At 49.9% G+C, this 25,871-nt stretch overlaps 1 long non-coding RNA gene across 1 annotated transcript in view; it reads right to left on the reverse strand.

Annotated features, from left to right (window-relative positions):
• LOC106506983 overlaps window positions 349–25,871 on the reverse strand; it is a 42,353-nt gene continuing 16,830 nt past the window's right edge. The window contains exons 4-6 of the long non-coding RNA XR_002340616.1: window positions 20,446–20,625; window positions 5,947–6,317; window positions 349–1,059 (exon numbers count right to left, since the gene is read on the reverse strand). This is a non-coding gene — a long non-coding RNA (uncharacterized LOC106506983). The remainder of the gene's footprint in view (window positions 1,060–5,946; window positions 6,318–20,445; window positions 20,626–25,871) is intronic.

The raw sequence follows: 25,871 nt of genomic DNA on the forward strand, positions 1-25,871 counted from the left end.
TTCACCTTCCTCCTCCAGGCTAACTAAGAGGGCCTTGGGGCCAGCTGCTGTCGTCACTAAAAATAGCTCAGCCAGCTTTGGGTGTGAAAGAGCCCCTCTTACTTGCAGGGTCCCAGAGGCCTGGCAGGTGGCAGTTGGTGTCTATGGCCCCTCCAAGCCTAAGAGATCACATTCTCCTTTTCAAGTGCAAGTCCCAGCTCCAGCTGAAATCTCAGGCTCCCCACCCACCACCCTCTTTGTTCCCCAGTATCCCAGGGACTCCTCTTTAAATGTTCACACAGTGTATGGCTTGGGTTTGGATGCTTAGAGAATAATAATAATAATAAACACAGAGCATTTATGGTACATCTGGCACTCTGCAAAGGGCTTGGCCTGTCTACCTCCTGACTCCCCACAACAGCTCTTTGAGATAAGTGTTGTTACCCCCATTGTGCAGGTAAACAAAATGAGGCACAGAGAGCTTAGGAAAATTATTCAAAGTTACACAGCTAGTAAGTGGTGGAGTGGGGATGTTGTTATCCATTTAATAGCAGATTCCTTCAGGGAGAGAAAAATTCTGGTTACAGTAAGAGTGAGAATTAATATTTATGCATCTGCATGCAATGGGCCTCCCTGAACACTTCAAACTGGCTTTATGGTAGAGCCCACTGGGGCAGCTGAAAAGGCCCCGAGGCTAAAGGGATAAAGAATGAATTCCTTGGTTCACCCCTCATTGGCTGTGCTACCCTGAGCAAGTGCCTTCTCCTTTCTGAGCTTGAGCATCCTCATCTGTGAAAGAGAAGTACTAATAGCAGCTGGCTCTCAAAGTGGCATGAAGATTCTAGGAGACAACGAGTGAGAACAGACCTGGCACACGTAAGACTGTGTTGTCCTCTTCGCCCCATCCTGAAGACACCTGGGGCCTTCTTGATCTCATTCTTTTCAGTGGCTCTTTGGGGACCCCAGAAGTCCTGTGTCTGGACCGTTTTCTCCATGTGGCACTGTCAGTGTAGTACCCAGGGCCTCCAAGCTTTCCAGGGGCCTGTGCGAATGTGCAAGCCCCAGGAAAATTTATGGGCTCTAAAATATGAAAAGAAAACAGCAGAATTAGAATTAATAAATGTTCTATTATGTGTCTACAAAACATAACATCGACCTCATTAATTGTTAAATTTAGTATTTCTAAAAATTTCATTACATTTGAAAACAATTTGTTGGTTAGATTTCTTCACTTTGCAAGAATTCCCAAATATGCATGATGATTACCAAGAAATCATAACCAATTGGGAATGAAACGAGTTACTCACAGGCAAATCATTTCAAAAGCGGAATTATAAAAATCCTTTGAAAAAGTTTATAGCAAAAATTACATTTAATATGGGATGTGGGTGCATTTTCATATATTTGATATGCTGTGGGGTAAAGCCATTAAAAGTGAGAGTGCCTGGGGCCTTCGAAGGTCTAGAGAGGGCCCTGCCCCTGAGCGGAAGAGGAGCAAGGGCCCTGCGTGAGGAATAAAAGCGCCTCTGTGAGAATTGCTATTTGGGGGAAGGAGTCGATGGGCCATGGCAGGCGCCCACTCCTCTGGTTGTTCCCCTCATCTCAAAACAAAACAAAACAAAAACCCACCCGGGCCACATGCATGTAGGCGCTGGCAGAATGGCCCTCACGGAGCAGCCCTTTCATGTACTGCCCTCGGCTCTTATCAAAGGCCCTTTCAAGAAACAGGCATGCCTGTGTGCCTTTCATAATCAAGAAGAGAAATAAACATTATCTGATGAAAAGCGAGAAGAAAACAGCCATGTGTAAATGGTGTCTTTTGGCTTGTCAAGCCGTTACCCAGGACATTGTCCACTGGGCTCCTCGGTGCCCCTGGGCAAGGGCCCACACGAGGCATCTCTCTCCCAATTAAGCACCAGCATCAACTAGGGGTCCCTGGAGGGCCTGTCAGTTTCCTCCCCTCTGATACCCAGAGCAGCAGAGCACTCTGCTTCTGGTGGACTCACCATGGGAGGCCGCCTCGGCTTAGGCAGCAAGTGGGAGGAACACAGGCCACCACTTACTTCTACGTGACCTGAGGCAGGTCGCTCCCTGCTGAGCCTTCTGTGCAACACCAGCAGCATAAGTCACAGGGTTAGCGTGAGGACGCATTGAGATAATGAATGTCAAGTGGATAGAATAGGCCTCCGTGCAGTTGAGAACTCCAGATCAGGAGTGGGTTTGCTCTGGATGGCTGACATTTGATGACTCAGACCCCCTACCCCAGGATGCCTGCCTGCTCTGCACGGTCTCCTACACCTGGGCTCCGTGCCCAACACATGCCAGCAACCCTTGTCAAATCTGCACTCCCTGGAATCACCGAGGAGCTCAGGGGCTGGTAGCAGAGACTCCACCGTGACCCCACCTCCCCAGAAGCTAAGATGACTCAGCCTCACGTCCTTCAGACCTTGTCTCTGCTCTAGTGAGCTACCCTGGCCTGGTTTCTGCCCACTCTTCCTCACCTCTTCCATGTGGAAACCCCGTGAGGATACAGCTCTGCTAAGAGCTCTGTCCTACTTATTGCTGAGACTGATGCAGGGATGAACAAGCCCAAGAAAGAGGCTGGTGGCATCATGCCAGCTCATCAATGGCAGACCAGTACTTGGGCTAAGTCACCATCTGTAGCTGGGCCACCCCCTTCCAGGCCAAACACCTTGCTGCCAGCTCAAGAGCTTAGCCCACTCCTTGGAATGCTTTCTCTCCTCTGCCCCCACCCTCCCTCCCTCAGACCCCAGCCTCCTTCTGCCCCTCAAACACCATTAGCCCTCCCTCCTTTGTGCTCTTGCCATGCTTTGTATGTGGCTCCATTGCAGCTCTTAGAAACTCTTGGCTCCTTAGACCAACATTTCTGGGGTCTGGGGTGTGTAGCTCTTAGATGACAAAGGCAGAGGCTATATGGTTCATCTCTGGGTCTCTTGTGCCCCGAACTGGTCTTGGCACAGGTGTATCTGCTGAACGTGGGGGATCTCAACAGAGGCAGAGGGAGCTGGGATTTCTCCTTCCAGCCCGAGGTGCCAGGACTCAGAAGATCAAGGCTCAAGTCCTTGACCATTTTTAGTTGTGTGACATTAGGTAAGTCATTTCCCTTTCCTATGAGCCTCACTTTTATCACCAGAAAAATGAGGCTCCCCATTTCTTCTCTGTTCCTGGCAAAGGCCATTGTAGAGGTCCGATGAGAGAATGGCTGGGCAAGTCCATGAGGCCTCCTGGACTGCTGGACCGGCAGCTGAGGCTCTGTTCATTTGCCCATCCTGGGAATTCCTCTGAGTTTATTTCCATGAGGGGACAGAAAGCCCCGGGGAACATGCAGATGGTCCAGCTACACACACTCATGCCTTGCCTGCTAGGTGGCTCCGTTGCAGAGAAATCTCACTTGCCTATTATCACAGGACGACTCCCACCTGTGCAGTGCAGTCCCCAGCCCACAACATCCAAAGTGATTTTTCTGCCCTCTCATTCCCTTAATCCCCACTCCCACCTCACCTGCCAGGCATCCTGAACCCCATTTGTCAGGTGATAATATGATTCATCATAACAGCAGCTAGCACTTATCAAGGACTGACTATAGCTCTGAGTGTCTTATACTGATTAACTCAGTTCTCATGACACTAACAGGTACCGTGATTTCCCGCATTTTTAAAGATGGGAAAACTGAAAATCAAAGAGGTAAAGTCACTTGCCTAAGATCATAGAACTACTACACTGCAAAGGTGTAGTTTGCCCTTAGATATCCTAGCTCTAAAGTCTGTAAGTTTAACCATTTTGCTGCACTACCTGCCAGATAAGACACTAGGCTGTGAAAGAAAGTGACTTGCCCAAGGTCACGTACACAGTGAGTGGCATTGCCGGCATCCTCTAACTCAGCTTGTTAGCCATTTCTATAACCTGGACTTTTCTGCTAAATAGTAGATGATGTAGAAATGAACACTTAGGGACACTGTCTAGATGGAAGGGGGGAGGCCCTATGTGAAGGAAGTCAATCATAGGTGTTTCCTACGTTTACAATTCAACGAGCATTTCCCCTTGCATCCAGGAGATATTCATTCTAATATTCCACTGGAGGAACAGAGGTACTCCTGAACTGACAATAGCCCTGTGGACCAAGGAAGGGGCCCCTCATTTTCCCACTTGGGCTGGACCTGGGAGGTTGCAAATTGCTGGAGAGGCAGCAGTGAGTCAAGGGGCGTCGTAAGCAGGGCAATTACCCAAGGAGAAGCACTGCTATAGGGAAAATCTTAGCGTGTTCCAGGGAGACTGAGGAATCCAAAGCAACTATAAGACATTCTGGAAGAAGCTGGATCAAATGGATAAAGGATTTGAAGAGCAAGCTAAGAAACTGGGGCTTGATTTTTGCAGGTGACAGGGAATTTACTTAGATTCTGGTTGCTGACAGAAGTCCCACTCACAGAGTCATTCAAGAAGAATAGACCTGGAGTGTCATGGTTTGTCCCAGCTAGAAAGGATATTGAGACCTCAGTGGGGGCCAGTGGCTTGTGCAGGGTCAACTATGAGATTGTGGGAGGGATTGGGCCTTCATTTGGGTCTCAGAAGAACTTTCAGACTTGTACAAGCAGAGAGGAGGGAGGAAGGGCCACGAGAACAGGGACCCCAGAAAGAAGGGAGGAGAAAGGCTTGGCTTTGGACAGCTCCACATCCCATCCCTACACCCACCCAGGCTGGCAGGTGTAGCTTTGAGTAGTGGGCTCCTGACTGGGACAGTCAAGGTGCTGGAATCTCGGGCCAGGGCGTATGTCCCAGGAAGGACCCCAGAGCCGGGCCAATGGGTCTCCTTCTTCTCAGAAGCAGAAAGCCCACATGGAAAGTTTTGTCATGGGAATGGAAGGCCTGGCTGGGCCTGGATGGCCAGACAAGTGCCCTGGTTTGAGAGAAGCCAGGCCCAGCTTAGAGAGGGCAGCCATCCCAGCTTGCTTGGAAGCCAATTAGAGCAGGGGTGAGGTGGGGTCTTGGCAGCCTCTGCCCTGGGTTCCCCACTCCCACCTGGCAATCATTAGGTTGGTTCGGAGGATCCCTGCAAGAGAGACTTCTGGGATGGATCAAGGTGAAAGGGAGGCTGATGGAAAGGACCCCTGTGCCGAGATCTCACACTGATGGCCCCCCAAAGCTGCTGCCACCCCTGGGCATGTCAAAAAGACATTTCAAAGGCCTGGCCGACCCTTATCAAGCCACATGTGCTCCCTTCCACTATGTGGCAGGCCACATGTCCAGCTCTCCTGGGAAGTGTGGACCTTTGGGCTTAGAGGGGAAGGGCTGCTTCTCAGCGCAATGGGCTGATTAGTCAGACAAAAGCTACTAGGAGGGTGCTAAACTCTGGGACCGGAAATATTGGATACAGGAGTCCCCAGGATGCATTGCCCTGGGGGAGCATGTCCAGGAGCTGAGATCATGCCTCTTCTTCCCCCAACCTTCAAATTCAACGATCAATTCTCCAAAACTTCAATGTCCTCGTCTATAAGATGGGTGTAATTCCTTCCTCACAGGGCTGCTGTGAAGCTGAAACAAGAGACTGAACATACAACTTTCAGCACAGTCCCAAGCACAAAGTAGGCACCCAGTAAGCCCTAGGCCGGCTGACTCCCTTTCCACCCTTAAGGGTTAGAACAAAGCAGTTGAGGAGTTCCCATCTGGCTCAGTGGTTAACAAATCCGACTAGGAACCATGAGGTTGCCCGTTCGATCCCTGGCCTTGCTCAGTGGGTTAAGGATCCGGCGTTGCCGAGAGCTGTGGTGTAGGTCACAGACGTGGCTCAGATCCCGCGTTGCTGTGGCTCTGGAGTAGGCTGGCAGCTATAGCTCTGATTCGACCCCTAGCTGGGAATCTCCATATGCCACAGGAGCGGCCCAAGAAAATGGCAAAAAGACAAAACAAACAAACAAACAAAGAAACAAAACATAGCAGTTGAAAATTCACCAGTCTGTGAAGCTCCTACATAGTGGAATTTGGAGGGCGCATATCATCTAGCCCCTCCCACCTCCATCTTGCTGATTTGGCAGCAGAGGCCCAGAGAGGTTAAGTGGCTTATCCAAGATCACACAGCCCATCAGCAGTAGAGCTGGGACTGGAAGCCAGGGTGCCTGTATCATAGAACACTGGAGTATGGCTGTCTCATAGCCCTGGCTCAGCTCAGTGGCAATGCTTGGTGACTTCTGGAGTATCCCTCCTTCATAGGATGTCTCGATGAGGACGAGGACCGTGGAGCTGCTGTCCCAGCAAGGCTTAAGGCTGAGATGGGAGATCCTCTGCCTGTGCTCTGTGCTGCAGCAGCCCCGCCCCATGCAGGCCTTGAGAGAGAGAGAGAGAGAGAGAGAGAGAAGCTTTATTAGGCTACCATCACAATGCAAGCTCCTATTTTATTTGCTGTTCACAAGGCCCTGCCCCCCCTTCCCTTGCTCTTTCGCTGGCAGATCTGCATGGTTTGCATTATTTCCCTTCCCGCCCACCCCCTACCCGGATATCTTGGTTCCATATTTTCCACGCTGAGTCTCAGTTTACTCCTGGCTGGGCTCCGGGCCTGCACCTGGGTTCTAAGAGAAAGGTCCTGGGGTGGGGGATGGAAAGGGCAAGCATGCTGGCTGGGATGTTGCTGGTCACCCTGCCTTTCTCTCTGGGGGTACAGGCCACCAGGGCATCTTCCCTACCTCTGCCTTTCTCTACCTCCTCCTGATGCAGCAATTCTCAAAGTCAATGCCATAGACACCTGCCCCTGAATCTCTTGATCCTAGTTGAAAATGAAGATATCAGGGCCCCACTCTGATGGAATCAGGATTTCTGGGGGGACAGCCCAAGAGTCTAGATTATGACTAGTGTTTCATCTGTAAATATTCTACGTGATTATTTTCCTTTAACTCCTTACCAGCCATGGGTAGCAACTTCTCTCCTTATGCACGATGATCTTGATCACACCTATACTTGTTAAGTTCATTTAACAAGTATTTGCCAACCACCCCTGGTTCCCCTCCTAGCTCTTGGGCTATTCTTCTGTTTCTTTTACTGGCTCCTCTCTCTCTCCAAATCCTTGGCTGCTGGAAAGCCCAGAGCTCAGTTCTTCCTCCTATTTTTCCACGCCGCCCAATCTCCCCACATGAGCTCATCTCCTCTCAGCTCCAGCTCCTATCTGTGTGCTGATAATCCCCACCCCAGGCCTCTAGCCCAGCCCTCTCCCCTGAGCTTCAGCCCCATCCCAGCTTGAGCATCCCGCAGACAGACCCCTCGAATTCAATAGGACCCATACTGAGCTCATCTTCTTCACACGCCCAATGAACTTTCTGAAACATGCATCCGATTACATCACTTCAAAACCTTCTGGGAACTCTCTTTGACCTACAAGATAAAGTCCACACTCCATAGCCCCAAAGCAGGGCCTGGCCCCTGTTTACCTCTCCAGCCTGCTCCCTCCCGACTCCTCTCCTCAACCTTCCCCCACTTCCCCACCTCTGGCTTCCCTGCTCCAGATGATTTGAATGACTCACATTTCTGTAAAAGCACCCGGTGTTCCTCACCTCTGGCCCCTGTATATATTACTCCCACTTCCTAGGACACAGGGGCATAAGGAAGCGGGGGGTAGGGGGGCAGAAAGGGACCTCTACCTTCCAGGCTGGTCTATGGGGGTGCTAGTCTCAAAGTCCTTAGCAAGACTGTGGGAACCAAGGGTACAAACACATCCCCCCAGCACTGTTCCCCAGCAGTGCCATTGTTGGAACACCAAACCCAAGCCTACTTGTCTTTAAGGCACTTCCTCCTCTTGGAAGCTTCTCCTTATCCTTCTGGTCTGAGTTACGAGCGGGATAATGATCATAGATAAGCCTCTAAGAATAGTGCCTGGCAATAAATCTTTGTTAATGATTGAGGGAATGTGTTCCTCTAATTTTCCTCTGTCAATATATTATGATGGACAATGTCAATTCTCATTCCCACCCTAGAGCAAGAGTCCACCAAGAGCCCAGGGTAACGTCTTCTCTCCCTGCACAGCCCCTGCATCCTGCACACATCGGGAGGTGCTCCATGGATGTTTGATGAATGAGCTTATTGAGGCCCCCACTGTGCCTGGCCCTGCACTGGTGTTCTGGGGAAGCAGGCAATGATTAGAAAGCTGCTGAGATACTGGGCGCTCCACCTGGTGTACTGAGGGTAGAAGAACGGGCAAGATCACTTGCTCTTTGGAGTGGGGCGAGGAGGAGGCAGGGAAAGACTTCCTAGGGCATGTAGCTTTTGGCAGAGCCTTGTTGGATATGGTTATAAAAATGATTATAAAAATGAAGATTTTTTAGGGACTTTCCTCATGGCTCAGCAGGGTAAGGATCTGTTGCTGTTGCTGCTGTGGCTCTGGTTTACAGCTGTGGCACAGCTTTGATCCCTGGCCCGGGAACTTCCACTTGCCAAAGGTGTGGCCAAAAAATTAAAAAAATAAGTGTTTTTAATTTTTATTTATTTTATTTTATTTATTTACTTATTTTTGTCTTTTCTAGGGCCGCGCCTGTGGCATACGGAGGTTCCCAGGCTAGGGGTCTAATCAGAGCTGTAGCCGCCAGCCTACACCACAGCCACAGCAATGTGGCTGCCAAGCCACGACGGGAACTCCAAAAATAAAGTGCTTTTAAAATTAAGACTTTTTGGCCTATTGAAGCTAGGTGCTTCTTATTTAATACCTCAGTTCATCAGGATCACAATCTTAAAAATAGGTATTATTGTCATCGTTTGACCAATAATAAAGCAGAAGCTCAAAGGAGATAGCGAAGTGGTCCAAGTCATTCAAGAAATGAATAGGAAAATTGTGACTTGGTACCAGATTTCCACGACACCAGAGATTCCATGCTTAATGCCACATTCTCCTGCCTCCAAATCCATACACACTGCAGAACACAACAAACATGGTCTTTCCTAAAAATCACCTTCCACCTGCCCCCCTGGAGAGTGTCACAGTTAAGTTAGGCACAAAAGTACAGGCGCCTTCTTCTCTTGCTGTGGCTCCACAAATGAGAGTCTGCAGAGTCTGAGGACTGGAAGCCTGGACTCTGAGCCAGCTCTGCCACTTACTAGCTGTGTGTTACTGAGCGAGATGCTATCCTACTATGGGCTTCAGTTTCATCATCCGGAATATGGCAGTGAGAATAGTGGTACCTAACCCATAGAAGGGTTATGAAGATTAAATAAGTTATGAAACACTTAGAATGGAGCCTGGAACATAGTAAGCCCTCAGCAAGAATAAGTCATTATTATGTACCTTTTCTACAAAAAATCAGCAAAAACAAACAAACAAAAAAAGGAATGTACTATATATGTAGCTTGGTATCCTATTTCTTCCTGTGGGGTAGGATTTTGTCAGGTGGAGAAGGGCAACCTAAGCAGGTAGGAAAATGGGTACAAAAGCATGGAGGGGGAAGTTCCTGTTGTGGTGCAGCAGAAATGGATCCGACTAGGAACCTTGAGGTTGCAGGTTCGATCCTTGGCCTCATTCAGTGGGTTAAGGATCCAGAATTGCCATGAGCTGTGGTGTAGGTCACAGACACGGCTCTGATCTGGTGTTGCTACGGCTCTGGGCTCTGGCATAGGCTGGCAGCTGTAGCTCCAATTGGACCCCTAGCCTGGGAACCTCCATATGCCGTGGGTACGGCCCTAAAAAGACAAAAAAGACAAAAAAAAAAAAAAAAAAAAAAAAAAGAAGCATGGAGGTCAGGAAAATATGTGATGTATGTTTGGGGAAGTTCGGAGAGGACCACTGTAGCAGGTGATGTGGACGAGGGCTGGTCATGAGCGCCTGGAAGGCTCCCTTGACATGATAGGGCTGGGAAGGAAGCCCAGAACTCCACGAGGCTCCTGGGAGCACAGCTCTGCTGTTGGAGCGCAACATTCTCAGTCCTCGTATCCTCTGGCAGAATCCCCAGTGGGGCAGCTGGGATGGGGCCTGGCTTTCCCCAGGGGCCAGAGTTTGTGCAGGCCAGGCTGCTGTCTGCCCAGCCCCAGGCTCCAGGCCTGCTTTTCACTCAGGCATCTGTGGCATTCTTTCCTCCTTAGAGAAGAGAGGAGGGGGAAGGGGCTGCAGGGGGCAGGGCCCCCTCAGCATCTGGAGGCACCACCTTGGGGTGAGCCTGCCTCTGAAAGCCCAGGCTCGGGAAGGCAGGGCGAAGGGGCCAGGGCAGCCTGCCAGGGTGGGCTCCCCTTCTCAGCAGAGGTCTAATGGGAGCTGACAAGAGCAGCTGTGGGCCTTTGATCTGCCCTTCAGGTATGTGTCCCAGCTTGGGATGGGGAAACTGGAATGAGGAATGTTGATGGGGGCGGAGATAAGAGAGGATCAGTCCAACCAGGCAGAAAGGGCCTGGGCCACCAGGCCAGGGCTCAGAGGAAGAAAGAGAAAAACGGAGCTAGAAAAAGACCTGCATAGCCCTCAAAGGAATGGCCATTTGGGCCCTTCCTCACCCACTCAGGGGGAGGCCCTGAAGGTGAGAGAGGCTCATCTGGACTCAGCCTCGGCCTGGCCAGGCCCTACTCGCATGGGTGGGGCTCAGACTGCCACGTGGTCTTCATTTCAGGTCTGCACGTGGGCACTCCACCCTGCCGCACCTGGCCAGACAGAAGGTGGGGCTGCGCTCAGACAGGGGTCGGCCTGGGCAGGCGAATTAGGATGGGGGCCTCCTGGAGCTGCCAGCCCTAAGATCAGAGGCCCAGCCAGGGCCCAGTGGGTATTTTTCCAGTTGGCCCCGGCCCAGGAGACACCTGCTTGGCATGGCCCAGACAGATCCCAGGAGTCTTCCCCTTACAGATTCTTAGGCCATTAGGACTCCCTCAGCAGTGCTTTACCCAGTGGTCAACCAGCATTTTCTCGAAGACTTCCAGGGACAGGTTGCTCATCACCTTTCCAGGTGGCTTACAGGCTTGCTTTGTCACACCCAGCACCCCTGCCCCACCCTGGGCTGATTCTGTCAGCCTTGATTGCTGCCTCTTTCAATGAAATCCCCAGATGTGGACCCAGAAGGAATCAGGACATGAGCCCAGTGGAAGATTAGGCAGCGATCCTATCCTAGGGCTCCTCTAGGATGCAACAGACTCTGGGGGAGCCAAACCCATGGACGGCTATGGTTCTTGCTCCACGTCGGACTGTCTCACTTCAGCGTCAGGCCATTTCACCACATTCCCACCTCATGCCCTACCAAGAACTTCTCTCACACCTCCAGTCCCAGGGGACTTGGCACCTTTCCCTTCTTGGACTTGCTCTGGTCGTTAGGAAGTGATTCCCTATGAAGAGTCAGAATTCTCCTCTCTATCCCTTTCCTCTTGGGCCTACTCTGCTTTGTAAACTCTTAGAGTGGCAAAGCCAACTTTGGGAGCAGGAGAAAGAGTACCATGATCTACACTCCCACCTTGAGTTTTCCCTGGCCTCTGGCTGGTCCCTCCCCCTCAAAGTTGGACCTGAGGAGTTTTGTCCAGATCAAAAATGCTTTATAGATTTTCTGCCCCATGACAACTCTTCACCTTTCTGAAAATGGACACCACGCCTCCTACCCGTCCCCATAGTTTTCTCTGTTCCAGAATAAACAACTCCAGCTCCTTCAAAGATCCCTCCTACCCAGGATGTGAGTTCTTGTCCCCTCCACAGCCAGTTAATTCCCCAAAGTGGGGAGGGAAGGGCAGAAATCCATAGTGGCCTTCCTCAAGGACTCAGAAATGTTTGCTTAGGAAAGAGTGGGGAGGCCCATGTTGGACTCTCATCTTCTTTCTCTGCCCAGTCTTGCCCTTGGCCTTGAGTTGCCCAGTCACCCCTAATCATAATGCCCCCAGCAGCAACACCCCAAGCAGCCACCTGATGCCACTGCCAAGTCTTTGTGCCCTGCTGACTCCTCCTTTCCCCTCTTGCATAGCCTAAACTTTGTAGAGCACAAGGAGCTCCCCAGGAAGCAAACCTCCCCTCAGGACCTTGATCTTGTTAGTTCCTAAAGAACCCAGCTCTGTGAGCCATGCAGGCTTGACAACCTCTGTTTGTTGCCTGACTTTACAGTTGCCCCTCCTTCTGGATCCCCCTCAGCTTCTTCAGAGGCCAGACCTAGAAATCTGACAGATGCTAGTTTGAGGAAAAACGGGATCTGCTTCCATTTAGGAAGTGCGAGCTGGCCATCCCTAGCTCCCAAGGGCCACTACAGCATCAGAGGTGGGGCTGAACTCAGCGGCAATCCTGGGCCAAAATCTGAGGCCTGGCCCAGAACCTCGGGGGAGGCCTGGGACCCTGGCAAGCCCTCCAGGAGATGACAGCATCAGAGGGAGCTTGCAGACCAGCCTCCTCCATCCCCATCCCCTTGCCCCCTTCCTCCTCCTCTTCAGGCTGCTGAAGAGCTGGAATGTTACCCTCTCTCCCTAGGGTGGTCACCTGCTTCCTCCCCACCTGAGCTGTGGGCTGCTGCTGAGGAGGTGGAGGAGGGTGGGGAAGGGGCTGGGGAGCACTAGCTAACCTTGGACTAGAAGAATGTGCAGAACAGGCAGGCAACAGGGCCTCTTTCCCCGCCAAGGGCCCAGTGATAAAGAAAAGGGGAGGGGGGCAGCTGGAGGCCGGTGGTGGGGAGTACAGAGAATGTGCTGTGTCAGCCTTGTGCTCAGCCCTGAACTAACAACTCCCTCCCCCTCTCTTCCCGCCCCTCCCCCCTTCCCTCTTTCCTCTCCATTCGAGGTCTCCATAGCCCGTTCTGTCTGTCTTTGTCTCCTCCTCTCTTTGTCTCTGACTCTTTCTGGTGGCCTCTGTTTCTCTTTCCAGCTCACTCTGTCGGCCTCTCCCTGCCCCTTTCCCCCCAGCCTGGCCTGTGGCCCTCTCTCCATTTTATTTCTCTGCTTGGACCTCTCTCTGTTTGCTTTTCTCCCAATGCATCTCTTTCTCTAGGTTTGGCCATCTCTCAGTGTCCCCATGCACATCTTCTTTTTATTTTATTATTTTATTTTTATTATTTATTTATTTATTTATTTACTTTTTAGGGCCGCACCCATGGCATATGGAGGTTCCCAGGCTAGGGGTTGAATTGGAGCTAGGCTAGGGGTTGAATCGGAGCTATAGCTGCTGGTCTATGCCACAGCCACAGCAAAGCCACACGATCCGAGCTGCGTCTGTGACCTACACTATAGTTCACAGCAACGCCAGATAGATCTTTGACCCATTGAGTGAGGCCAGGGATCGAACCCCCAACCTCATGGTTCCTAGTCGGGTTTGTTTCCACTGCACCATGATGGGAACTCCCCCCACATGTGTCTTCTTTTCTCTCTCTCTCTCTGTGTCTCTCTGTCTTTCTCCCTGCCTGTCGCTCTCACTCTCTGTCTCTGCTCTGCTCCTTCCCTGCCAGCTCTCCCTCTCCCCCACCCCCACTGTGTGGTTCCCAAGAGGATTTAGGCAGCTGCTGAACCACCAAAGGTGAACCCGGGCACCCACTGGTCGGCTCTGCCTCTGAGAGTGGCCAGGGCCTGGCTGCCTTTCCCAGCGCTGAGAAGGAGGGAGTGAGAGCAGGAGGAGGGCACCAGGGAAGGTTTGTACAGGAAAGACTGGAGAAGGAGGAAAGCAATCTTTCATGTCTGATGAACCATGCATAATACCGAGCACTTTCACAGATCTCTTCCTTTATCCTGTGACGGAAAGACCCTTTCATCCTTATTTTCCTGGTGAAGATACTTAGAGACGGAAGTGACTTGGCCAAGATCACACAGCGTGACAGTGGAAGAGCTGCTGGGAATTGAACCCAGGACTTTCTGCCCCCATTGCCCATAGGGAGAGGGCCCATTCTTTGGCTGTCCTGAGGTCACCTCGCCAAGCCCATGCCCACCTCTGTTGAAAGTGCTCTTGCTCTGGAGTTCCCATTGTGGCTCAGCAGAAACCAATCTGACTAGCATCCATGAGGATGCAGGTTTCATCCCTGGCCTCACTCAGTGGGTTAAGGATCCAGCATTGCCATGAGCTGTAGTGTAGGTCACAGACATGGCTTGGATCTGGCCTTGCTGTGGCTGTGGTGTAGGCCAGCAGCTGTAGCTCCAATTCGACCCCTAGCCTGGGAACCACCATATGCCACAAGTGCGGCCCTAAAAGGCAAAAAAAAAAAAAAAAAAAAAGAAAGTTCTCCTTCTCTGGGATTCAGGTCTTTGGCTTTCCTAGTAAGAGCCTCATTTGAAGACCCACTGGAAAGCAGGGCTGCTGAGATTCGAGGTATCACAGTGAAGCCACCCTGAACTGGCCTCCAGGACAGAAACCCCTGGGGCCTCTGGGAGATGTGGCTGAACAGATGGCATTTTTCAGGTGACACAGAGAGTCCCTGCTGGGAGGGTCTTTGTCCTTGTCCTAGTCCAGCCCCTTTCATGGCAGACAGGGACACCGAGGCCCAGAGTGTGGGAATGGGCCCAGGCCACCTCAAGACGTGCCCTCAGAGGAAGGGGGAACAACACTGGAAGAGGAAAATTCTTAGGAGCTAGTTTGGCATAAATAATACGAAAATTCTGTGCAATCCACCCCTATCAAGCCATCCACAGCCCAGCTTTGGACAAAGCACTTGGGGAAAAGTCTGGGGCAAGTCCCTGTATCCAGTCTTTTCTAATCTCTGGGGCTTGCTGGGGTCTCTTGGTCCAAAGCCTTGGGCTCCTCCATTCTTTCCCTCTGGGGGGCTGTCAGGCACCAGCCAAGGCTGGCCATGCAGCTGGTCAGGAAGAGAACTCTCTACTGAGACAGAGACAAGAGAGAATGAGAGGAAAGCAGAGAAAAAAAGGACAAACAAAGAGAAGGGATAGCAAGAGACAGAGGCAAAGAAGGAGAAGCAGAAAGCGTGAGCAGGCGAGCAGGCCTGTGGTGGGCCCGGAGGGAGTGTTCTTCTCGGGGCAAAGAAGCACTAGTCCTGCCCAAGTGCACCATCTTCAGAGGACTGTTCCCGCACATGATCTCATTTTTCTCCTCACAACAGGCCTGAAGAGTTTCCTGGTGGCCCAGTTGGTTAAGAATCCAGCATTGTCACTGCTGTGGCGCAAGTTTGATTCCACATGTCAAGGGCAGGTCCAAAAAAAAAAAAAAAAAACAACAACAACCCAACAACAACAGGCCTGTGACCTTGGCAGGGCTGAGAACATTGTTGCCCATTTGCCAGAAGAGGAAATTGAGGCCCCGCAGAGCAAAGCCATTTGTCCAAACTCTGGTGCAGAGAGCCAGTGGCCAACTGGAGGCCTCCAGCAAGCTTCTGGTGGCCTTTGCCACTTTGCCCTTGGTCCACCCTCGGAGACAGTGGCATGGAGCTACCCTGAGAAATTCTCAAGTGAAAAACAGTCAAGGTAGAGAAGGGAAGCCAGAGTTGCTGGAGGGTGTTTAGAGGGAGAAAGAAAATGATTAAGGAAGAAGAGAGATTGGCTGAAAGGGGGATATGAAAGGAGCCAGCAGACAGGGTTTGGCGGCTGGGATGAGTCAGGCCAACGGCCTCCTGAGATAGAGATCTACAAATATCTCTGAGGTGTTAACAGCCAAGTTGGCTTCAAGGAAGAGGAGGAGGAGGAGGAGGTGAAGCATAGCCAGAGCAGGAAGAAGAGGGGAGGAGTGGGAAATAGAGTGGCCTGGCCATTCAGTGAGGGGACACCTGCCTCGGGAACTGCAGGAACTATGCTGGAAGAGGCAAGGTGGGCTGGGGACAGGGCCTTGGAGGGCAGCCCCAGAGAGCTACAAGGGACCAGAGCAGGAGCCCCCTGCCCCAAGGCGGGTGCTGACCTCAACCTCATCCCACCCCTGGAGTAGGCAGGCCACTGCTCATTTTCTGCCCCCCACCCTGAAGTCAGGCCCCGAGCCAACTTGGGTCTCTTTCATTTCTAATAGGACTGACTCTGATGTCCTCTGCCTATTCCCCAGCCTGGGCCTGACCAGCCATCTTCATGCACTACCTCAGGACTGGTCCGTCACCTAAGGGTAGGAGCTGTAGGGAGCAGGAGGCCACCATCCTGGGCTTGTCTCCTCCTGTCTCCCAGGGGCCCAGGTGCTGGGAGGCCTTGGTGACCTGGAGAGGGTGGAGCCCCCTTTCCTCAACGCAGAGAAGAGGCCATGTAGAGATGCCACCCACAGATGGCAGAGGCTGGTGCCTGGGCCTCACACCCACACACTTTTCTGTACTCTGCCCAGTGTCCTGATGAGAGGCCTGGGGCACTGATCCCACTTTAATCAGTTGTGGAAACTGACACTCAGACAGGGAAACGAGGTTCCTGTGTTTCAGATGAAAATGTGGCCTGGAGAAAATGGAAGAAATGGGACGGCCGCTGCTTTTCTTGAGGGATTTGAAATATTGTCCCACCCCACCATCAACCAAAGTGTACACAAACCTCTCTCTCTCTCATACACATACACTGACTCACTCACTCACATATGCATGCAGGTATCTCTTCTAGAAGCGCTCCCTCCTGCAGTAAAATGGAGGAACATGGGCAGGGCTCAGAGGGGACCGAAAAAGCCTCATATGTTTTTTTTTCTTTTCCTGTGTAGTAGCTCACTGCTGCCATGGCTCTGCAAGGTAGAGCTCATGATTCCATTTCACAGATGAGAAGACTGAGGCTTAGCATGATGGACTGAGTGACTGGCGCCCTCACAGCTAGAGAGTGGTAGAGCAGGGCCTCAAACTCAGGTGTATCTGTGTCCACAGGCTGTAGTCTTTGTAGTCTTTGTGGCCTCCTCTGGGGATGGAAATTCTGTAGCTTCCTCCCTTTTCCCCCTCTGTCCATTTTTTTTTTTTTTTTTTTTTTTTTTTTTGCCTTTTAGGGCCACGTATGGAGTTTCCCAGGCTAGGGGGCAAATCAGGGCTGTAGCCACTGGCCTACACCACAGCCACAGCAACACCAGATTGGAGCCGCGTCTGCGACCTACACCATAGCTCAAGGCAGCGCCAGATCCTTAACCCACTGAGCAAGATCAGGGGCCGAACCTGTGTCCTCATGGATCCTAGTCAGATTCATTTCCACTATGCCACAATGGGAACTCCTCTGCCCACTTTGGTTGCAAGCTTAGCCTTCAGGATATTCTCCTTGGGGCCTCCTCTAAAGCCACATCTGAGGAAATGAAGCCAGGCCAGGCACATGGGCAACGGGAGATACCTGGTTTTCATTGCTGCAGCAGGAGGGATGAGTAACTTCTGTCTGCCCCTCTTGGCTCCCTGCAGGGAGGGCTGGATGGGCAGCTCCTTCAGAGTAGCCATGCTGGGGCCTTCTGTCTTGCAGCCAGGGATCCCCACCCTAGGGATGCTCTGGTACAGCCCACATGGGGTACCAAATGGCTGAGATGCCCCAGAGAGGAAACAGAAGGATGAGAGAGGGACAGGCACAATGGAGACTATCGCCTCCAAGACATAACTCCTATCTTCAAAGTGCTTCCTGAAATATGCCATGCAGACCTCACGCCAAAAAGGAATGAGAGAAAGGGAGAGGTTATTATTCCTATTTTCCACATGAGAAAATGAGGACCAGAGAGGGCAAGCAACTTTTGCAAGGTCACACAGCTAGACTATAGAACAGTGCATTGAGGGTTTTTCTAAATTGCACTCCATGGTAAAACAAACATACACACACGCACATATACCTATATAAAATACATACACATATATAGAATACATACATATATGTATTCTATATATGTGTGTATATGTAAAAGCATGTATGTATAAAATGGAAACAGAAGTTTCATGAAACAGTACTTATCCTTACTGCACAGACGTACTCTATTTCTTATTTTTTATAATATTTTGAGCATTTTATATTTCTTGAGATTTGTGTAATGATACTTCAAATGGTCTATGTGAATATACCTTTTTTTTTTTTTTTGGCTGTGCCCACAGTATGTAGAAGTTTCCCAGCCAGGGATTGAACCCGAGTTGCTGCAATGACAAGGCCAGATCCTTAAGCTGCTGCGGCACAAGAGAACTCCTCTATTTCCTATTTTTAAAATCCTAATCAAGGTTCCCGGAACTGATTACAAGACTTGCTAATAACTTGCACTCTGCAGTTTGCAAAAGACTGTTCCGGGGGCCTACAGGTCATAGACTCGGTTCCACCATCTCCAAAGCCAGAGTGGGCTCCTGGGTTGTGCTCTGCTGTCTAATTTTGAAAGAGAGCAGAGAAAATGGGCTGAGTTTGGTCAAGCGAGGAGATAAGCTAGTGGAAGATTGAACTGGGGTGTTGTGATTTCTGAGGCCAGAAGATCTCCTGGTTAGAGCTTCCTGCGCCTCCAAGCAAGGTAAAAGCCAGAGGGACCTCAAAATGCTGCTCCCTGAAGGTACAGAGAACCAGGATGCTAACACTGAGGCCTGATGGGGTGGGTCCCATGACATACAGGAAGGGATCTTCTAGAAGGGGAGGTGGAATCATTCTGTGAGAGGTGCAGCCCTCACGCGTGTGTATGCATATCAGTACACACACACGAACACACCAGAAAACTTCTATTGCAGCCCCCTCCCCACAGTCAGGGGTTTGGTATTCCCTCTCCAGACAGGTGTGGGCCTCAGACCCCTGCTGCTAGAAGGGGGACAGGCTTTAGTGGGCCTTGGTGACTTGGGCAGCTCAGAGGGCATGGGCCAGTGGCATCTCTGGTTCAATCCTGGCCTCCAAGGAAGACCTGGCTGGGAAGGAGGAAGTGCTGGGGGCCCTGGGAGGAGGCGAGTGAGTTGCTCAGGACTGGCTCCCATTTTGAGTCAGGGCTGAGCCCCAGCATGGCCCCCGAGCACAGCAGATGCAGAGTTCAGAGAAGCCAGGGCAAAGGCTGGGGTGGAAGATGGGCGGACTATGATCTCATTGCCCAACACCCTTCAAAGGATGATGGCTTGAAGGCTCAGGAAGGATGGGAGGACCAGAATAGCAGACTTGAATGTTGGAACTGCCTGGAGTCCAGACAAAAGAGGGAGGGTATTGGAAATAAAAGAACTACCAAGAAGATTTTCTAAAAGAACTCAGAGGAGTTTCCACTGTGGTGCAACGGGATCAGCAGCACCTGGACACAGGTTCAATCCCTGGCCTAGCACAATAGGTTAAAGGATCTGGCCTTGCTGCAGCTGAAGCATAGGTTGCAACTGTGGTTCAGATCTGATCCCTGGCCCAGGAACGCCATGTGCCACAAAGCAGCCAAAAAAGAAAAAAAAATTAATTAATTTTAAAAAATTTAAAAAACGAACTCCAAAATGGAAAAGTCATACACAAGGCTACCAAGTGAGGCAGACAACCATGCCATTGGGGAATGGAGTCACAGTGGGGGAAAATCAGAAGGTAGTGATGCCAGCAGAGAGGCATAGGCAGCGGGAAGTGTTTAAGAGCTCTACTTGGAGGCCACAAGATCCAAAGGAAAGGGCTGGGCCTGCTGTTCTGGGAAGACAGGGAGAAAGCCCACAGCCTGGTACCCAAAAACACTTGTGACCAGGAGGGAAAAGCAAACAGAGGCAAAGATGCAATGAAGAGCAACAGAGGCTACAAGATGGAGACTTGGGTGACTTATTAGTTAAGAATAAAGGTTTTGGAGTCAGACAGCTCTTGCTAAAAGGCTTGGCTAGGCCACATGCTAGTTGTGTGACCCTAGGCAAGTCATTGAATCGTGCTGAGCCTTTATTAGCTCCTGTACCAAATGAAGATGAGCATGCTTCATATCTTGTGTCTGCCTCACAGTAGGTATTGTGATTCCATGATAATATATGTAGAGTGCTTATTACAATCCTGGGCACATACAAAGGCAGCTATTATGATTATCACTTACCGTCCATGCTACATACCTCCAGCAAGGTCCCCACCTCCATGCCTTTACTCGGTCTCTTCCACCTGCTGAGAAACCCTCTCACCTCCTCAGCACTTATTCAAATCCTGCCCATGCTTTAAGGCCCAGCTCCAAAGTGACCTCCTCCACAAAGCCAGCTCTGATTGCCTCTCAGCTGCCCGGCTCCTTTTCCTCCAAAGCTCTCAACATTCTATCTGTGCCTTTTTCAGGCACTTGTCACCTTCTATCTTTTATTAAAACCTTTGGCATGTCTCCTCTCTCCCACTAGATGGGCAGCTCACTGAGCAGAGGAATCACATCTCACTCGGTGCTAACTCACCACAGTGCCCAGCCCAGGGATGTTAAATGCACTGTTGTCATTTTAAATGACTTCATCTCTAAGTCCAGAGTCCTGAAGACATTTGTAGGTATGAGGTGGGAACCATCAGTGACTCAAAGAACTCACGGAGACTGGAAGATTTTTGAGTATAGCATCGATTTTCAATGGGGGAAAGGTAGACTTTGCCAATATGAAACCACTTAGCTCAGTCTGGAACTTTGACAAAATTGTCAAGAAAACCGTCAAGTTGCTAGTTGTCAGGAAACCTCCCAGGAGGTGAGGAAGCAGTACCAGGGCCAACTGGGCCTCACTCTATTTTGTGACTGTGTCAGTCTCTGGAGTTCAACAAAGCTCTGACAAGTCTACTCACCCTGTGCTTGTGAACAAGGTGGAGAATTGTGGGCTGGAGAAGTTCCGGTGAAGGGCTTTTGCAGCTGAACAATGGAACTTGAAGAGTCTTGATTGATGTCAGCCAGGAAGGAACTATTTAGCATGCTGCTACAGGGTCTTGGGCCTCCATTCTTGCCTGCACATCAAGGTTATCAGTGACCTGGAGGAGGATGCAGAAGGCATGGTCACCAACAGATTTCCCAAGACCCGAAGCTGTGAGGCCTAACTAATATGTTGAATTTAAAAATGAAAACAACACAAAAAAATCTCAATGGACTGGGAGCAGGGGCTAAAACCCACTAGATAAAACTGAATGGAGGTCAACGTGAAGTCTTGCGTTGAGACTAAAAGCCCAACTACATAAATACAGGCTGGGGAGACGGGGCTTAACAGCCACATGTGTGAAAAAGTCCAAGGACTTTGAGTTGACCACAAGCTTCACAGAAGCCAACAGTGTGACGTGGTGGTGACAAAAGCTAATGAAATCTCAGGCTGTATGAATAGAAATACAGTTCCCAGATGCAGGGAGTTAATAGCTCTATTGGACTCTGTCTGTCCAGACCATCTGGAATATGGGGCCTGATTGTAGTCAACCCACATTTGCCAAGGCATGCTGATAAACAACAAGGGCAGGTCACCCAGGCCAGAGATGTAATGCATGAGAAATAGAGAAACTGGGGCCATTGACCCTGTGCAACAAGGCCCCTGAACCTTGGTCTAAAAGAGCAATGTCTTCCACAGGTTCAATCATATTGAGCACTCACAATATGCTGAACACTGTGTGAAGGGATTCGTGGATGTGGAACCCCCATAACCACCCTAAGAGAGTCACCATCATCTGACTCAGAGAAATGGAGTAACTTGCAGGAGGTCACACATCTAGAAGTGGCAGAGCCAGCCCACAACCCAAATCTGCTTGGCTCCAAAGGTCATGCTTCTGTGCAAATAGCTAAAGATCAACACAAGGCAGGGGGAACAAGGATGGTCTGTACGGTCTGAGTAGGCATATCGGGGATCTGTGTGTGGAAACTGCTAGAAAGTATGACTTCAACTCAACACATACATGGTTTTGCATTTTTGCTTTGTTTTGTTCAGTTTTGCTTTCACTTTTTATTATGGAAACTTTCACATATATGTAATAGTAGCCAAAATGGCTTCATGAGTTCCCATGTATGTACCAACAATCCACCTTTAACAATTATCAACTTATGGCCAATCTTGTTCCACCCCTATCTGCACCCACTTCCCATCCAAGGATTATTTTGAGGCAGATTCCAGACATCCCACCAGAGTGTAAACAAACAGGGATTTTAAACAGACTATCTATCACAGGACAGTCAGCCCTGTCCTGAGATAGAACTGGAATCCAGGAAAGAGATAGAAGGAGCATATTGTCACTGGAGGGGCGAAATTGTCTCTGAGGCCATTCTCCATTCATATAAATGAGGAATAGCCACAGCCTGCTCCTCTCTTGGACATAACTAAATGGATGGAGGCAGATCAAAGAGCGGGGGTTGGTGCTGCCATCTGGGCAAAGAAGGCTACTAATGTGCACTGAGCTTGCAAGACTTTTCCCCAGGGGCATAAGCTAGGAAACCCCTTACCCTCTTCAGCCCAGAGTAGCACTGCCCTACCCTTGGTACCCAGAGTTTGCTCAGAAAGAAAATGGAATATATTTCTCTACCCCAACACACACACACACACACACACACTAACACACTCTTAAACACACTTACATACTCACATACCCTATTAGAGTCTTTGGTAGGCATATCCTAGGCTGCCTCTCACGCCTTGCCCTGGAGCCTGACATGAGTCACCTCCTCTCCATTAACATTTGGGCACAGGTCTTCATGGGAGCCAGCCGTGGGAGCAAGCAAACTTCAAGGCTTTGGGGACCTCCAGACCCCAGGTCTAGCCTACACTTCTAGCAGGTGGTTCCTCTGGGCCCTACCCATCCCCTGCCAATAGCCTTTTAAGCATGGCCCTTCTTCACCAGCCCCTCCCTCAGGCATCAGTAGGGCTTCCAGCCATGCCCAGATGAACCAGGGGAACAGCACTTGACCAAGTCAAGGCCCAGAATTCCCTCCCCCTTGGCAGGGCTGTGGTCCCTGACCTGAACAGACACTCTCAAACATGTCAATAGCATGACAGGTATACAGGTTGGGTTTGATGGGTCCCATAGGCACATGACTATGTTAGTTCATCAGTCTTTGACTAGAGGGCAGAGGTTGGGCTCCTGATGTTCTCTCTGAATGAAAAGCAATGCCAATTAGTCTTTTAAATAAGTAAACATATTTTCAGAGAAGATCATGGAGGAGGTAGCAGTAGGGGGAAATTACATGACTGGCAGTATTGGTGGTTGTTGGTGATAACAGTTGTGGCACAAATGTTAAAGTTGAGGCAGGTGAGGACAGCAATGTCAGATCTAATTAACTTAGTCATAATGCTGATGAAAGTGTCAGTGGTGGCAATGAAGGTAGAAGAAATCGTGGTGGTGGTGGTCATGGTGGTGGTAATGACTGAAGGTTTGGGCTCTAGGCAGTTATCTTTGGTGATGTGGAAAATGCTTCCCACAGCAATTCTAAGAACCAAGGCAATTTCTGCAGGCTCAGAGCCTGCCCTGAGAACAGCCCCCTGGCCAGGAGCTGACTTGAACACTCAGGTTCTTGAGATTTGTCATAACGATATCTGTTCAGTTAGGTCAGAGGAGGCTGGAGGATAGACTATACATATGACATCTCTGAATACCTCTTGGCACAGGATTCTGTAACAGGCCAGACAGTGAGTTCTGACCTACACTGGTCTCAGGCAAAAGAGGCACTCCCAAGCACTTTTTATCCAATCCCCCCATCACTAGATATGGCTTCATAAAGACTCGGTCAGGGAGAGCACAGGACTAGACTCGGCCTCTCTTGTAACTAAGGCTCCATCTAAGCTGGGAGAAAAGAGGCTGGATCACTGATGGAGGCTCTTTTCTGTCTCCAGGCAGACAAACCCCATCATCCTGGGATAGAAGCCTAGCAGGGCGCAAGTTGCATTGACTGCTGAATCCTCAGGAGTTGAGGCCTTCTGAGATGGTAACATGAGGTCCCTAGGGAGAAAGAAAGTGATTTGGGAGCCTTGGCTACCCCAGATCAGCTGGTTTTCTTGGGGAGGGCCAGCCCCACTCATTCTGTGGGGGAGTGAGAAAAGGAAGGTTTTTGAAGCTAGATCTGGAATCCAAGCTCAGCTGCTTGCTAACTTTTTGCCCTTGCTCAAGTCCTTCCACTTTATTGCACCTTAGTTTCCTCATCTGGAAAATGGGCTTCTGGAATTTGCAGAGGCTTCCATGACATATTTCTTAACTAGGCCTGGGGGGGCGGCATCAACCCAGGACAGCATCTCAGGACAAAGTCAGGGGTGATGAAGACCCCGGCTGTGTGAACAACATTACTGATAAATTAAGCAAAGGGAATTACTGAAAGAAAAAAGATATGCAGGACTCAACTTCCAGCTTCTTCTTCTCCAATTCATCTTTCTCTCTGAGGCCAGAATAATGTTTCTAAAATTGTTTCTCCTACCTGGAATAGAAAATATCCATGGGTCTCCTCTCTGCCCACCAACTAGAATGAAAGCTCTGGGAGGACAAATGTTTTGTTTGGTTGACTGCTTGATTCCTGGTGCTTAGAACAGACCCTGATACATACTCAGTGTGTGAGACATATGTCAAACATCTAATCCACAGAATTACAAGATAAGAAAATTGTGTTGGAGAGACAGGATTAAGATGGTGGAATAGAAAGACTAGAGCTCACCATCTTCTCTCATGAAAACAACAGAATTACAACCAAATGCTGAACAATCTTCAACCAAATGGACTGTAAACCTTCAAAAAGATATTCTACTTCAGAAGACAAAGAGGAGACCACATAAAGATGGCGGGGGGGATTATATGATATAAGCAACCCCATACCATCAGATGGAAAGCCCACAGACTGGAAAGTAACTGTATCAGAGACTCACCTACAGAAGTGAGAGTTCTGAGCCCCATGTCAGGTCCCCACGCCTAGGGATCTGGCATTGGGAGAAAGAACTCCCAGAGCATCTGGCATTGAAGGCCAGTGGAGCTTGTGCTCAGGAGCTCCACAAGACTGGGGGAAATGGAAACCCCATTCTTGAAAGGTACACACAGGCTTTCATGTGCACTGGGTGCCAGGGCAAAGCAAAGGCTCCATAGGAATCTGGATCAGATCTGATTGCAGTTCTCGGAGGATCTCATGGGAAAACAGGGGGTGACTGGCTTGTTGTGGGGGAAGGAGATAATGGAGGAAAAGGTCTCAGGAATATTCATCAGCTGTGTTCCTCTAGAAGTGGCCATTTTGGGAAAACTGGCCCCACCCATCAGTCAGCTGAGAAGCCCCAGGGCAAACAACAATCCAGGCGGGATTACAGCCCCACCCCTCAGTAAACAGGCTACCTAAAGACCCCTCAGGCACACAGCTGCCTCTAATCTCACCCAGAGACAAAGCCCCACCCACCAAGGGGATAGGAATCAGTTCCACCTACCAGTGGGCAGGCACCTATCCCTCCCATCAGGAAGCCTACAGCAAGCCCCCATGCCAACTTCAGCCACAAGGGGGGCAGACACCAGAAGCAAGAGAGATTGCAACTCTATTGTCCGCAAAAAGGAGACCACACCAAAAACCTATAAAAATGAAAAGGCAGAGAACTATAATTCAGATAAGGGAACAAGAAAAAAACCCAGAAAAACAGTTAGGTGGTCTGGAGATTCTCAGCCTTCAGGAAAAAGACTTCAGACTTACGATGCTGAAGATGATGCAAGGCTTTGAAAACAAACTGGAGGCAAAGACTGATAATTTACAGCAAACACTGAGCAAAGAAATACAAGATTTAAAACTTAAGCAAACAGAGATGCAAAATACAATAACTGAAATAAAAAATTCATTAGAAGCAACCAACAGCAGAATACAGGAGGCAGAAGAATGAATAAGCGAGGTGGATTACAGACTGGTGGAAATCACAGATGCAGAACAGAAAAAGGAAAACAGATTGAAAATAAATGGAGACAGTCTAAGAGAACTCTGGGACAACGTTAAATGCACCAACATCCATATTATAATAGTGGTGCAAGAAGTGGAGAGAGAGAAAGGGCCAGAGAAAATATTTGAAGAGATAACAACTGAAAACTTATCTAACATGGGGAAGGAATCACTCAAATCCAGGAAGCACAACGAGTAACATATAAAACAGACCCAAGGGGGAATACCCCAAGACACATTAATTACACTAAACTATGCCTGTCACAATGTCCAGCACACAGTGGGTGTTCTATGACCAGCAGGAGTTCCTTTTCCTCCCTTTGAATCTCACTGAGGCATCATGGCCTTCCCCATCACCTTACCC

Source organism: Sus scrofa, chromosome X, assembly GCF_000003025.6.
Source record: "Sus scrofa isolate TJ Tabasco breed Duroc chromosome X, Sscrofa11.1, whole genome shotgun sequence".
NCBI lineage: Eukaryota > Metazoa > Chordata > Mammalia > Artiodactyla > Suidae > Sus > Sus scrofa.